The sequence below is a fragment of the Castor canadensis genome, chromosome 17 (genome assembly GCF_047511655.1).
Source record: "Castor canadensis chromosome 17, mCasCan1.hap1v2, whole genome shotgun sequence".
Classification (NCBI taxonomy): domain Eukaryota; kingdom Metazoa; phylum Chordata; class Mammalia; order Rodentia; family Castoridae; genus Castor; species Castor canadensis.
The window spans coordinates 69,736,903-69,749,932 of record NC_133402.1 but is presented as its reverse complement, the minus strand read 5'-3'; the positions used below and the strand labels follow the sequence as shown (position 1 = coordinate 69,749,932).

The following is a 13,030-nucleotide window of genomic DNA, read 5'->3' as shown; positions in this document are numbered from 1 at the left end:
TGCAGACACTATGTTTCATTATCAATTTTGCAAAATGGTTTGTTTCTTAACATAAAGGCATGACTTTAAAATTTTAAATCAGTTTAATTTTAATTACCAAAAACAAAAGGAATGAGAATAAAAAGAGGCATGTCAGAAGGCTAGGAAGTAGTGGTGTACTTCTATAATCCCAGATACTAAGGAAAAACAAGCTAAAAAAAGCAAAGGGACTGGGGGGCTGGGGGGGTGGTGGTGGCTCAAGTCAAGGCAAGCATGAGGCCCTGAGTTCAATTCCCACTACTGAGGGCAAAAAAGGGAATTAACTCCAATGTGGGAATGTCCTAGACTAGAAAAAATAGACTAGGAAAATAGTGGAGGTCCTCCTTGATTAACCACTCTTGTATCTGAAAGATCTATGTCTCTCTGTCCCTCCCTCTCTCTCTCAGTGAGTTGAGTAAGCCCCTCCTCTGCCTCACCATCCCACCATAATGCACTGTACCAACACAGGGCAAAACAGCAGATGCACGGTGGGAATGACGAGGTGCTGGGCAGTTTTGGAGGACAGCTGAGAAGTTGGGAAGAGAGTGCAGAGGGAGGGAAGTGAAGGCTGCAGAGGCCATTTTCATTGCTTGGCTGAGGTCAAAGTCCACTTTGGATGGTTGCTAACAAAGAGGATTTAAGGCTAAGGGAGAGCTCTGAGAGCTTTTACTTTGTTTGGAAGAAGCATGAGTGATAAACAAGCATGCTTCCCTAAGACAGAGGGAAAGAAAATGAATCAAGTTGACAATATAGGCCCAAACCCATATGGCTTCAAAGCAGAATCAACTCTTCCCCCTGAGAGAGGTATTATGATTGTGTCAGTTCAGAGTTATAATGTAATAAACTCCAGAACAATTTGTTAAATAAGGAAATAATCAGAAATTAGGGGCAAGTAACAAACCAAGACAGAAATAGGGTTTTCTAAAATCAGGTTTCAGTGGAGAAGAGAAGCTGGAGACAGACGCGGGGCCCCAACACCCCATTAAGGGCCAGGATCACATCCAGGTAAAGGCTGGAACAGAGAGGCACGGTCAGGCAGTATACCCCTAGGACAGGGAAAGGCCAGAGAAATCACCCACCCTCATCTCTGAGTACAGGGAGGGTCTTCTGACTCTCTCCTGGTTGTAGTCCTCGTGTCCTGCAAGGACCAAGACTCAGGGGACCATGGATGTGCACAGCCTCCCACTGCACCCTGGTGCTCAAGGTGGGAATGTACAGGTTTGCTTTACTCCCAAATAGTCTTCAGTTTCCCAACCAGTTCCAAGAAGGGAGTCGAAGCCATGTGATCTAACTTGAAAATCCTCCCCAGCAAAACACAGGAGCTATTATTACAACAGCTTCAGAGGGAGAGGTCAGGACTAGGCATGGGAAAGGCCACCCGCCCTCCACGGGAGCACTTCCCTGGTTCAGCACTCTGCATTTACTGTGGGTCAGGTCTTACTCATTTGTGACACTTGAAAATCCCAACCAGCTCCAACTTCTACAAGCTCCAGAGAGCACTGGACCTCTGCAGGGCTTGACGCTCACACATTTGGTGAGAAGCCAGCCTTGCAGACAGCACCCTAAGTGCTTGTCAGAGAGCTAATGCAGCATTTGCTGTTCACAGGACAGAGCGGGGAGCCAAGCCTGACGTTCCCCTCACTCGCTGAGCCCATCTTGCCTCCACAGACATCACACTGGGAAACCGTGAGTAGGAAAACCCCACCCATGATAGGGTGACCAACAGAAAACTTGTGATTCCAATGGAAAGGGCTTTCTATCCTTTCTGCCTCCTAAACTCTTCTTAATTAATGGAGGGAACAGCAGATTTATAGCTGAGACTGGACCTTCCCAAGTTCAAAAATAAATTAAGTCTAGTTAACTTTTCTCTGTAAAAACTCCTTTCCAACTTAATGAAGAACACAGTTCTTCCCATGGGGCTCATACATTAGGAGTTTGGAAATTCCTAATTTAAAAAATATACATATATCTGTAAGCCTATCACAGGACAATGCTGTGTGTATGTGGATAAGGAGTTAAAATGAATTGTCTGATATGGTAAAGTGGGCCAGTTAGAGCTCGGTTATGGAGTAATCCTCAAGGCAAAAGCAGTCTAAAACTAAAATGTTGAAGAAAGAAAACAAAAACCAGAAGGTCTGGTTTAAAAGCATGAAAGGCAGCAAACTCCACAAAAGCCAAGAGGAAGCATGAAATGCTTTGTGAAGGAAACCCCTCCATCTACTCTGAAACATAAACACTGGCTCCTGGTGAACTTGGTGGTGAGTCGCAATCCATTTTCAAGGAAAGAAACAGGAATTAAATAGTTCTCATAGCTGTTTAATGGGGGAGGCTTCAATTTCCATTTCCTTGATTCTTAACCTTTGTTCTTCCCCTGGGACCTAACAGATGTAACTATCGAGTGTTCCTGGTGGTTTTGGCTTGAACTTGCAGTGGCAAGGACAAAGAATACAATCTGTAAAGTCTGCTCCGTTGTTTCTATCTCTATAAATTGCACAGTAAATTCCATAAAGCCTTGACTACTAATTTTAGAACATAAATCACGCTAGAGTTCATTCTACTTTGTTTCCCATCACCCCCAAGTATGTTTTTAAAAACAGTCACGTTTTCTAGAGAAACTGTAACAGTACAACTGAGGGAGGCAAAGACTTAGAGAATAATCTATCAACTGCAGGACACCCCACACTGGAAAAAAAATAAAACTAGTGAATTTAGTATTTTTAGAAAACAAACTGCTTCCAACAAATGACTTTAAATGGAGCAACGCAGCCTGGTAAGCCTATCTCTACAACAGCAGCAGGGAGTGTTCCACGTTCCACGTGCACACATAGGTGCACAACCACAGCTGAAGTGCCCGGCAGCATGTGAGTGCCTCTCTCAGCCCACCTACAGGGGAAGGCACTTCATGGCTGCTAGGTATCAGCACATGGAACCAAGATTGCCCGACAAAGAAAACTCAGATACAACTCAGCTTTGAAAAGCAAAACAAGACCTGGGTTTACTTGTTCTTGTTTGCCACACCCCCTTTGGTACCAGTGCAGATATACAGACTGTTTTCATTTGTGGTAACTTTTCTAATAACTTTAAATGTATAAACATTAACTACAAGAAGTGGGAATTTGGGGAAGTTAAAAAAAAGAGCCAAATATCACCAATTTTACCACTCAACCCAACAGAAAAGAACTTTCTCTGCCTCAAGGCTAAGATTGTATGAAAACAGGCAGACAGACACACTCTCAAAGGCAAACCCACCATCAGGGGGCAAGGGTATTTCACCTAATGGTTCTAGGACAGAGAGAGCCAAGCCCTGTAATTAACTATCCCAAGGACAAGTACAGGGCTCCCATGGGCACAAGCCTCCACAGTTAAGGCCTCATCTCACTGATGTCTCTGTGGCTGCACAATTGGGGAAGCTTTCTCTGTTGCCTCTGCTTCAGGATCAGGAAATGGGACCCAGAGAGGTTCGAGGTCTGGAACCAAGTGATCTATCCATTAAAGGCCAAGGACAGGACTTAAAGGAATCCCATCTTTTCACCTTTCCACCCTAGTCTGATTTACGATGAGTGCACCCAATAAAAATTGTGATTTGTACATAAACACAAGTTGGAGGTGCAAGAATATACAGGACAGGTGACCCTCGACTGGCTGTCGTAGTGGCAACAATCACACTGCATGAAATAGTCAATATTATTGGAACTTGAACTTTTACAGAGGTTTGAAACTTTCTGAGCATTTCAGATTTTCAGATTATGCATGTTCAACCAGTGAAGGCTATGCAAACATCTCAAAATCCCAAAACTCTGAAATCTGAAACCTTGTGGTCCTAAGACTCTCAGGCAGTAGATACTCAATCTGTATATGTAAAATCACTTTTTACATATCACGTTGATATGATACACAGAAAATCACTAAAAGCTTACAGCTTTAAAAAATCAAAATTGCATATGCATGAATATACTTGCCACGGGTGCATCTGCACATATACACTTCAGGAATACAGAGACCTTAACAAAACTATGCAAGAGCGAAGACTGCAGGATTTGGATCCCATGAAATGAAGGTGGCCAGAGGCGAGAAGTGGGGGAGGGGAGGGGGGACCTCATGAGGTGGTTCACTGTCCAAGGCTTGGCTTTTGTGCTGGGTATTGAGTTTGAAGGAGATTACTAACATTAATAACAAAATAAATTTTCAGACATCCATACTTGAAGACTGCATGAAAACAATGTATAAAGAATAAAGAATTATATTATTGCAAGTTTGTGACCCAAAAATTAAAAAAGGATATCTACATATTTTTAACTTTTTTTTTTTTCTTTCGGTGGTACTGGGGTTTGAACTCGTGTGCTAGGCAGGTGCTCTACCATTTGAGCCAAGCCCCCATCCCATTTTGCTTTTTTTAGTTATTTTTCAGATAGGGTCTCGTGTTTTTCCTGGGGACAGTCTCCAACAGAGATTCTTGCAGTCTTTGTCTCCCAAGTACCTGGGATGATAGGTATGTAGCACCATACCCAGCTTCCATTCTTCTTAAAGAAAGTGACAAGTAAGAATATATTTTAAAACCCTAGACGCCCTGAACAGACTTACCTGGTAGTTCTAAGCGACTGATTTGATCACCACTTTATAAATACATTTGTCCAAACAGTCAATAAATTTTCATTGAGTATCTGTTCTGTGGCAGGCACTAGCATAAATTCTGCCAACTTAGAGAACAAGAGAAAGAAGTATGTTCACACAAAGCTCACCTTTGGGGAGGCTGGTATATGTATAGATATGGGAGAAAAGAGAGTAAGATGAAAAACAGTATTATTTCAGATAATGATGAGAAATGAAGAAAATAAAAGGGGTGACAGGCTAGAGAACAGTGGGCAGAGGTGTGGCTGCGTGTACACTGCCTAGAAGGAAGACTTTTGAGAAGGTGGTCAGCTTGACAGGGACACACAAAGGTACAGAGACAGCAAAGGACAGGGCTCCAAGTACATCTGCACTGATGAGTTTGTCTTAGGTCTCTTTACACAGGAACAGTAGTTTTCTCCCCCTTGTAGGACCTGGAAACTTTTCCTGCTTTATTGGGGCAGAGTGGAAACAGGAGCATGCTCGAGAGTTCTCCCAGGCACTGGCTGTTAGAGAGATTCAGGAGGGAGGCTAGGAGGTGGTGTTTCATTTTGAATTTTCTTCACTGGACCAAGGATACCTAAGTAACTGAATAACGTCCATGCACAATGAGAGCCAACTGTCTTGCGAGGCTTCTCCCTGTCACCAAATGGAGGGCGGCTGGCAGCCAAGACCACACACACAGGTCAGATGGCAGAGCAACTGGTGGCTTGGAGAGTCGGGTGGCAGTCACAGGAGCCCTGTCACCTCCTGTAGGGACTTCCTCACCCACTAAGCCCTCTTCCTCTGCTTTCTTTCTGTGTAAAATAAGGATGTTTCAGGCCAGGCATCAAAACATTCTACTAGGCATACTTTCTGGGTTAGGTGAAAATGCAAAGCTCCGTCCCCATGCAGTAGAACAGACTAGTAACAACATGCGTCTTTAATTGAACATGAGATTCCCAAGTAGTTAAGGTTTGAAGTGGCCATAACCAGAGCTCAGTCTCAGTCCCACAACAAAAACAATTTCTTCAAACTCCGTAGACTCTGGTTTTCTCAACTATGATATGAGCTGTTTCTATCTTATCAGGACTGCTCAAGGATTTCAAAGTTCAGAGACAGAATTCATTTATTTTCATTCCTGAAAAATCATTTAAGCTGCTTGTCCTTTTTTTGCTACTATCTATCAATAGTACTTCTGTGACCATTCTAGGGCACACACCTGGAAGTTAAAATGTCAGCTGCAGGGTGAGACAATGGTCATTCTTACCAAGGACTTCCAATTTGTTTTCAAAGTGATGAACTTTAGAAACAAGGCTGGGTAGTGGCCTTTTAAGAAGCCCTAGAAGACAACGTGCTGCATGGCAAATTTTACAGAGGAATTGTGCACACGTGTGCTTTGAAAGGGAGAAAACGAGAGGCAAAACTCGGGGCAGGGCTAGCTCTGGGTGGAGGAACAGGAAAGGGCTGGGAGGCAGTAGGCGAGGCGCAGGCTCTCAAGGGGATGCTGGACTCTTTGCTGTACCTTTAGCATGCACCACATAAAGGACCAAATGCTCCACTGAAAAACAAAAGTATTTTTAAAAGCAATTCATCCAGGGAATGGGAGCCACTGCTGTGGGATGTGAGGAGGAAGAAAAGAGGTCAGACATGGGCAACTGGGATGAAACAGGGCTTAGGCAGCTATTGTGAGCCTTTCCTCATGGGTAGGACAACAGCCCCTCCACAGCCAGAGCTGCAAGTGACCCTGAGCAGCTTCAGCCTGGAGCTGAGACAGGCCTCAAAGGTGACACTGAGGGTGCCAGACCCTGAGCTCCAAGGGTAAGGGTTATGTCTGTGTTTTTCACTACTTTATTCCAAAGGAATACTTGAAAGAACAATGGAAATTTCGTTTTATAAATGATGGTATTAAAAAGGTTTCAAGTACAGATTTCTTTGACTTAAAAGAGAAGGTAAAGATGTCCAAGAGTACAAGCTGCACCCGCTTTAAGGACGGGCAAGAGAGCCCCCAAGGTGACTGAGAAGAAAAGCAGCAAGTCTAGGGAACGAGTATTTGTGAGACGCTGAACCCAGGAGCCCTCCCCCAAAGTTAATTCATGCCTCGAATACTGTAGGTGTACATGCGCCTACATAATGCATCTATGCTATAGTAAACACAAGAGGACATGAGCACAAGTATGTGCACACATATACTTTGTTTCATTATACTGAGTCACTTTGAAACTAAGTTGCAGGCAATCATGACCGGTCCCTAGGCATCTCTGAATTCTCCTACCTGACCACGCTATTAATAATCCAGGGTGATGACTATTCATTCAGTAATATATTGCTGTACATATTTACACAATTGTCCCCAAAACAATTTCTATGGCTGCTTTTTCCATCAACAAATCACAACTTATTGGGCTATTTCTCTTTGGCCTCTTTTAATCTACAACTGCTGTCTCCCCATCCCTAGCCATCCACCATGTTGGGGTTTTTTGTTTGTTTGTTTGTTTTGTCTAGGCTGATTGTTTCACAGACTTCACCACATTTACTTTTGTCTTTAATGCTCATTCATGACTAGCTTTGGAGACAAAATTACATAAGCATGTTGTACACAGTTCACTGCATCCCAGCAGGAGGCAAAAAGTGCCAAGTTATCCCATTCTGGGGAAGTCCTATCAGTCAGTGACCACCAGTAATCCCCACTGAGGAGACCCAATTTTTGTCTTTATTATTCTAATGGGTATGAGGGTCTGTTTTCAGACTAGAAGAGTCTGTTCACTTACAACCATCAGCCAAGAGCTTTGGGCTGGCATGGAATATCACTGCCCGAGTCACCAACTGTACTCAAGTTGCAAAATGGTGGCTTCGTAATTCTTCTGTTTCCTCTACCCTTACTAGCTGGTATTCGGTAGAGAAGAGCTTTCCTGATTTCACCTCCCTCCTCTAATCTGTATGCCGAACACCACTACGAACTCTCAAATCTAGTGTGCCTCCATCTATTACTTTCATTCTTATTGGTGCCCGAACCACCCCAAGTTAGAAGTGCCTCTGAGTCAGCACCCCGGCCCTGTTTCGCCATGCCCCACTTCCTGGCTTGCTGCCCGCAGGACATCTCAACTCAGCTCACAGTCACCCATACTTGATTTGAAATTGTACGTTTCTCCAAGGAGCCAATGGGAAGTGACGTTTGGAAGCAAGAGGCATTGCCATTTCTCCATCTGCAAGGGTTCTTGTTACACAGGATGGAAAAGGGGCTGGCAGAATGGTTCAAGCATAGGGTGCCTGCCTAGTAAACCTAGCAAGTGTGAGGCCAAGTACAAATCCCAGTGCAAAAAAAAAAAAAAAAAAAAGGATGAAAAAGGCCTGAGCATACTGAGGAGTCACCATTTCTTTATCCACAGACCTTTTTCACTGTTTTAATTAAGAGTATGGACTTACAGTAGGTTGCAGTTGAAGGGACACAGCCTCCAACCTGAGGAAGACAGTAAAAATACAAGAGAAAAGTAAGATTAGGAGGAAGTACTTGCAGGGTGCACCCATGGGACCACCAAGTAAAACCAAACTGGTCCTGGCCAGTTTCACAAGGTCCAAGGAAGCAGAAACAGGAGCACAAAGCCATAGCACCGGCTACAGGCAGGAGCACTTGTTATTATCAGAATGCTTGCAAGAGACACTGCATCTGTGGCAATGGTGAAATGGCAACTGACAGCTCCACGGGTGTCAGTGGACATAAGACCACTCTACTGTGTTGACGAGTCCTGCTGAAACACACTGGAAAGGCAAAACAATCACTAGTGGAATGGCCTGAAAAGGACATGAACACTGTGCAATGGACCCCAATCTGCCAGCCTAGGACCAGTAACAAAATAAGACTTTGATTTCAAATGTGAATTCCACACTTAAGTTCTACTAACTTTGAAAGGAGTGCATCTGCACAGTATTTCCACTCCCACTAAGAGTGCAGGGTATTCATATACACTCTTTTCCCTCAGCTTTATAACCCTGCCTCACAGGTGGCTGCTCTTTAGCTGAAGAGTGACAGCTGTTGCATTCTCAGAAATGGAAATGTTCCCTTCTGCACAGCAAAGGAACATCCACTAATGGCCTGGGCAGCAGTATCTGAAGATCTGAGTGCTGTTTGCCTAACTGGGAAATGCAAACACCATCTCATCCAGGCCAGAAGAGGTTGGAGGCTCATTTCCTTGCCTGGCTCAGGGGAATAGAGCCCTTATTCCAAAACACTGCCACAGAAGAACAGGCCGAAAGAAACTCAGGAATCCAAGCCCCTTGACCTAATTCCAGAGAGAAAGAGGCATCAGGTCAAAAACTGAAGCAGGAGCTCCTCAGAGCTCTGTGTCATTTGCATCAGGGACTCAGCTACAGGTACTGCCAAAGAAGAGCACAAAGCACCCGGGACTTCACTCCTACTGCTCACCTTGGAGGGCCCATGGGAAGCCAGCTTCCTCCTCCCCTCCCCAGGGAAGCACTGCTGAACCATGTACCTAAGAAGGCTCGGAGCTCAGTAGACAGGATCTTCTGGGCCTCCTGCAGTCCTGTGTTCAGTGCAGAACTGGGTGAGGGAAATCTGAGGGACACAACCCCAGGAGGGACAGGGAGCCTGGGGGGTCCCACAGGCATTTGCATATTCTGATGTCAGCTGCATCACCCCTGAACCCCAGAGTTGCCACAGTGTCACACACTGCCAGGCACCAGGCACCAGGATGCTTCCACAAATGGAAACCCACAGGTACCGACCACCCTCTCAATTTAGAGATATAAACACTGATGCATAGGGACACTTAGCATCTGTCACAATTTCAAATCACTACTTGCACTGGCTGCCCACCATTCCAACAAAGCAGTAAGCAGAGCCTAGTTCACATTCCTGGACCTCAGCATATGGATTCTTTGTTGCTAATGAAGTATTCCATATACAGGTAAGTTTGACAAGAAAGCAGGTAAATTCTCTTCTTGAGTCAGAAGGCTATCAAATACACCTACCATTAAGGGGCTGCTGCAGTGGGTACCAACCAGATCTGGAGACAGTAACAAAGTGCTACTGCCACCTAGTGGAGAGAGGTCAGGGAGGCTGTTGAACACCCAGCAGTGCACAGGTCCACCCACCCACAGAGGACTGGAACCAGACAAAATGTCAAGAGTGCCAGGGTGAAGAAACCCTGGACCATTCCAAAGATAACAGATGACTTTACCACGGATTCATGCTGACTGCCCAGACACAATTGCTGGTGTAAGGCCGGTCATGTGTCCCACTGTCAAGGCCTCCAGCATTTAGCATTCAGAAGCTGGTGGGACCACACATCTGAGTGTTCCAGGTGCCTGTGTTACACCTTGCAGCCATGATCTGCTCAAACCACCACAAGACAGTAAAGGCAGACCACTCTTGTGAGCAGGATATGCCAGGCTTGCACTTTGTTACAAGTTCTGCTCAAAGTGCTCAGAAGAAAGGGACTTGTCTGTCATCCGTTCCGATCCACCCCTTTCTCACAGGTAATGCAGGGTTTATAGTGGCAACTTCCACTTTTGATCCCATGAGTTTTGGAGTCTGGAATGGATGGCAGAGAAGACAGAGCTGAGTTTACACTTGGGTGGATGAGGAGGTTCTGAGGGGTCCGGGTACATCTTCATTTCTTATTTAAAAATATCTCAAATATATAAAAATAAAAGCACAAAAACTAATGCAGTTACGTTAATGCATCAGTCGCTAGTGTTAACAGTGACTCAGGTTATACACCCCTAATCCAGAGCTGAGCTGGAAATACTCCAAAATCAAACTTTGTGAGTGGAGACATGACACTTCCTTGATGGGTCACTCAACTTCAGGCACACTGAAAATACTGCGTAAAATTGCTTCAGGCTGTGTGTATAAGGTACACACATGAGTATGAGGTACATAGGACACAGAAATGAAGCTTATGCTTAGACCTGAAACGTTCATGCAAACACTCCAAAGCCCAGAACACTATGCACTCTAGACATTTGGAGAAGGGATATTCAAACTGTGTTAGGCTTATTAAATAATAACAGAGAAGCTAAAGCCCAGGCACACACCCCCTCCCCCATCCTGCTTCCTTCCTGGGAGCAAGTAGGGTGCCAGAGCTACAGCCCACCCCTCCCGCCCAGCACTGCTCAGAGCTGGCATCAGGATGGTGTGCAGCACTCCACAGAGAACTTCCCTGTTGTCCTGCCTTTCTGAAAACAATCTCATCATCTCTCAGGAATAGTCTAGGTGATCACAGTCGCTTATTTCCAAGCAGGCTTTGATAAAATATATCTGTTTATATTTCCAAGAAACACCAATGAGACTGATTACAATGAAATCTGCAATGAATAAATTCTAAGAAAGGTCCTAGATTTTCCTGTCTGGAGTCCTTATGCAGAAAAAAATAATAAGCAAGTTTTTTCCACTCTCTCCATTTATTAAATACCTCCTGTACAGTTAAAAAGAGTAGCATGTCACTCAAAAAGAGCCAGCAGAACTGGGGTCTCAGTCCTCATACTAGCAAAGCCCAGGTAACATGCCTGCACATTACAGTTTCAAAATCACCAGTTTAAAGGACTCAGAAAAGCAACAACATAGACCAAGGCAGAACCAAGTCCAGCCACTATTCCTCCAAACTTGCCCTCTTCCTATCAGAGGGTAAAGCCCACACGTCAGCATCCTCAGACCAGTGTTACAAACAAGGTTGATTCTGCTCTCCAGAGGACAGCAGCAATATCTGGAAACAGTTTTGATGGTCACATGGTGGGGTTAGGGGTTAGACCACCTGCAATGGAGATAAATCAGGACCAAGGCCACACATGCCACAACGAAGAGCAACAACACTTAACCTGAAGGGTTAAAAAAAAAAAAAAAAGAACACCAACATTAGACCTATGATTTCCAGGCTAAAGTGATAAACTGTTAAATTCAGTGGTTTAATGAACTAGTTTAAGCATCTGTGTCCACAGAGAAAAATACAAACCAATAACAAAAAACATTCTGGCCAGCATTTGAGCAGAGTTTCTAAGTTTTCCACCAGCACTTGTAGTCAGATCAATAATCAATATTGATTACAATGACCACAACAAAAAACAATTGCACATGTTGAAACAGTTCACAAATATACAAGCTGTATCTTAAAGGTAAGTCTTCAATAAAGACAGTCTGGGATTTGTTCAATGAAACATTCTTCATTTCTGTCCTGTAACACAGAATCCCTGAGGACGAAATACCCAGGTCACCTTGAGATGAGAAGTACTCACTGGGCTCAACAACATCACTGAAGGAAAACCTCACTCTATGCAAAAAGTTTTAAAGGTAACTGAAAAAAACCTTCAGGTATCGTCAAGAGCTTTGTTAATTTCATAGAAATGCCATGAAGGAATCATTTCTATTCTTCAGAGAACGCAGAATTACACACACACAGTGAAGATGGTAGAAGCCAGTCCACAAAAGAGAAAGATGACACTGTATGGAAATGCACAGAAAATGAGGCATGAGCTCAGCTCAGCCTTTGCTAAGATTGACACAAGTCTGGCTGACGCTGCCCTGTAGGCTGGTGTCAAGTAAATCCTGTCCATGCACTCCTCAACTTGAAAGCAATGCCACACGATCCCATGACCTCACACTTCAATAAGGGTCAAGTTCACTCCCTATCTACATCAGACTAAATCTTTTTGCACTGACATTCTTTCTACCTTTGCAGAACAAATAGGGGTAAGAAATTCACATGACACTCCTGTGACACCTGCTCTCAGGCCTCATACATCCCCTCAGCACTATTCTTTTGTTTTCAGAGTCACCAGACTTAACATGAGGATGGATAGGCAGGTGTATGTTGAATCATTTCATACCACTTATTCATTCCTACTTATCTCGATTTGTGAAACAGGGAAGGCATCCACCTGTGAGAAGAGGAAGACCTACACTACTAAGAATCCCTTTTTAAGAAGCTTAGCCCCATACAGAAATCTGTCTTAGCTGGGCACCAGTGGCTCACACCTGTCATCCTAGCTTCTTGGGAGGCAGAGATCAGGAGGATCTTGGTTCTAAGCCAGCTCGGACAAATAGTCTGTGAAACCCTATCTCGAAAAAACCCTTCACAAAAAAGAGCTGGTGGAGTGGCTCAAGCAGTAAGAGCACCTGCCTAAGCAAGTGTGAGGCCCTGAGTTCAAATCCCAGTGCTGCCAAAAAAAAAAAAAAGAGAGAGAAAGCCTATCTTAAATATACTCTCAGGTACTCAGGAAGCAGTTTTTACATTCTTAATGCCTCAAAGTTAAGATAACAATCACTTTACAGAAATTCAGCAACAATGCCACAGCAGGGCTCCACAGACACAGCCACCTCTGGCTCACCAGAGGGCCCCCTTGTCCATTTTCAGTTGGCCCTTCCTATCTTCATCATTTCTTTATTGCCTGTCTCTCCCCTTTAACACAC

The 13,030-nt window shown here is 44.3% G+C and overlaps 2 protein-coding genes across 21 annotated transcripts in view; one reads left to right on the top strand and one right to left on the bottom strand.

Moving 5' to 3' along the window:
• The window catches only part of Med12l (mediator complex subunit 12L), a 265,230-nt gene that overhangs the window by 152,570 nt on the left and 99,630 nt on the right, over window positions 1-13,030 (bottom strand). The gene's annotated exons all lie outside the window — the stretch shown is intronic.
• Window positions 1-13,030, top strand: part of P2ry14 (purinergic receptor P2Y14) — a 37,714-nt gene that overhangs the window by 18,968 nt on the left and 5,716 nt on the right. For 2 of the 7 annotated variants that reach the window (XM_074059766.1, XM_074059767.1), the window contains 2 exons: window positions 1,625-1,704; window positions 11,807-11,911. The gene's annotated coding sequence lies outside the window, so the exon portion shown is untranslated. The other 5 variants (XM_074059768.1, XM_074059764.1, XM_074059769.1 and 2 more) reach the window with 5 other exon arrangements.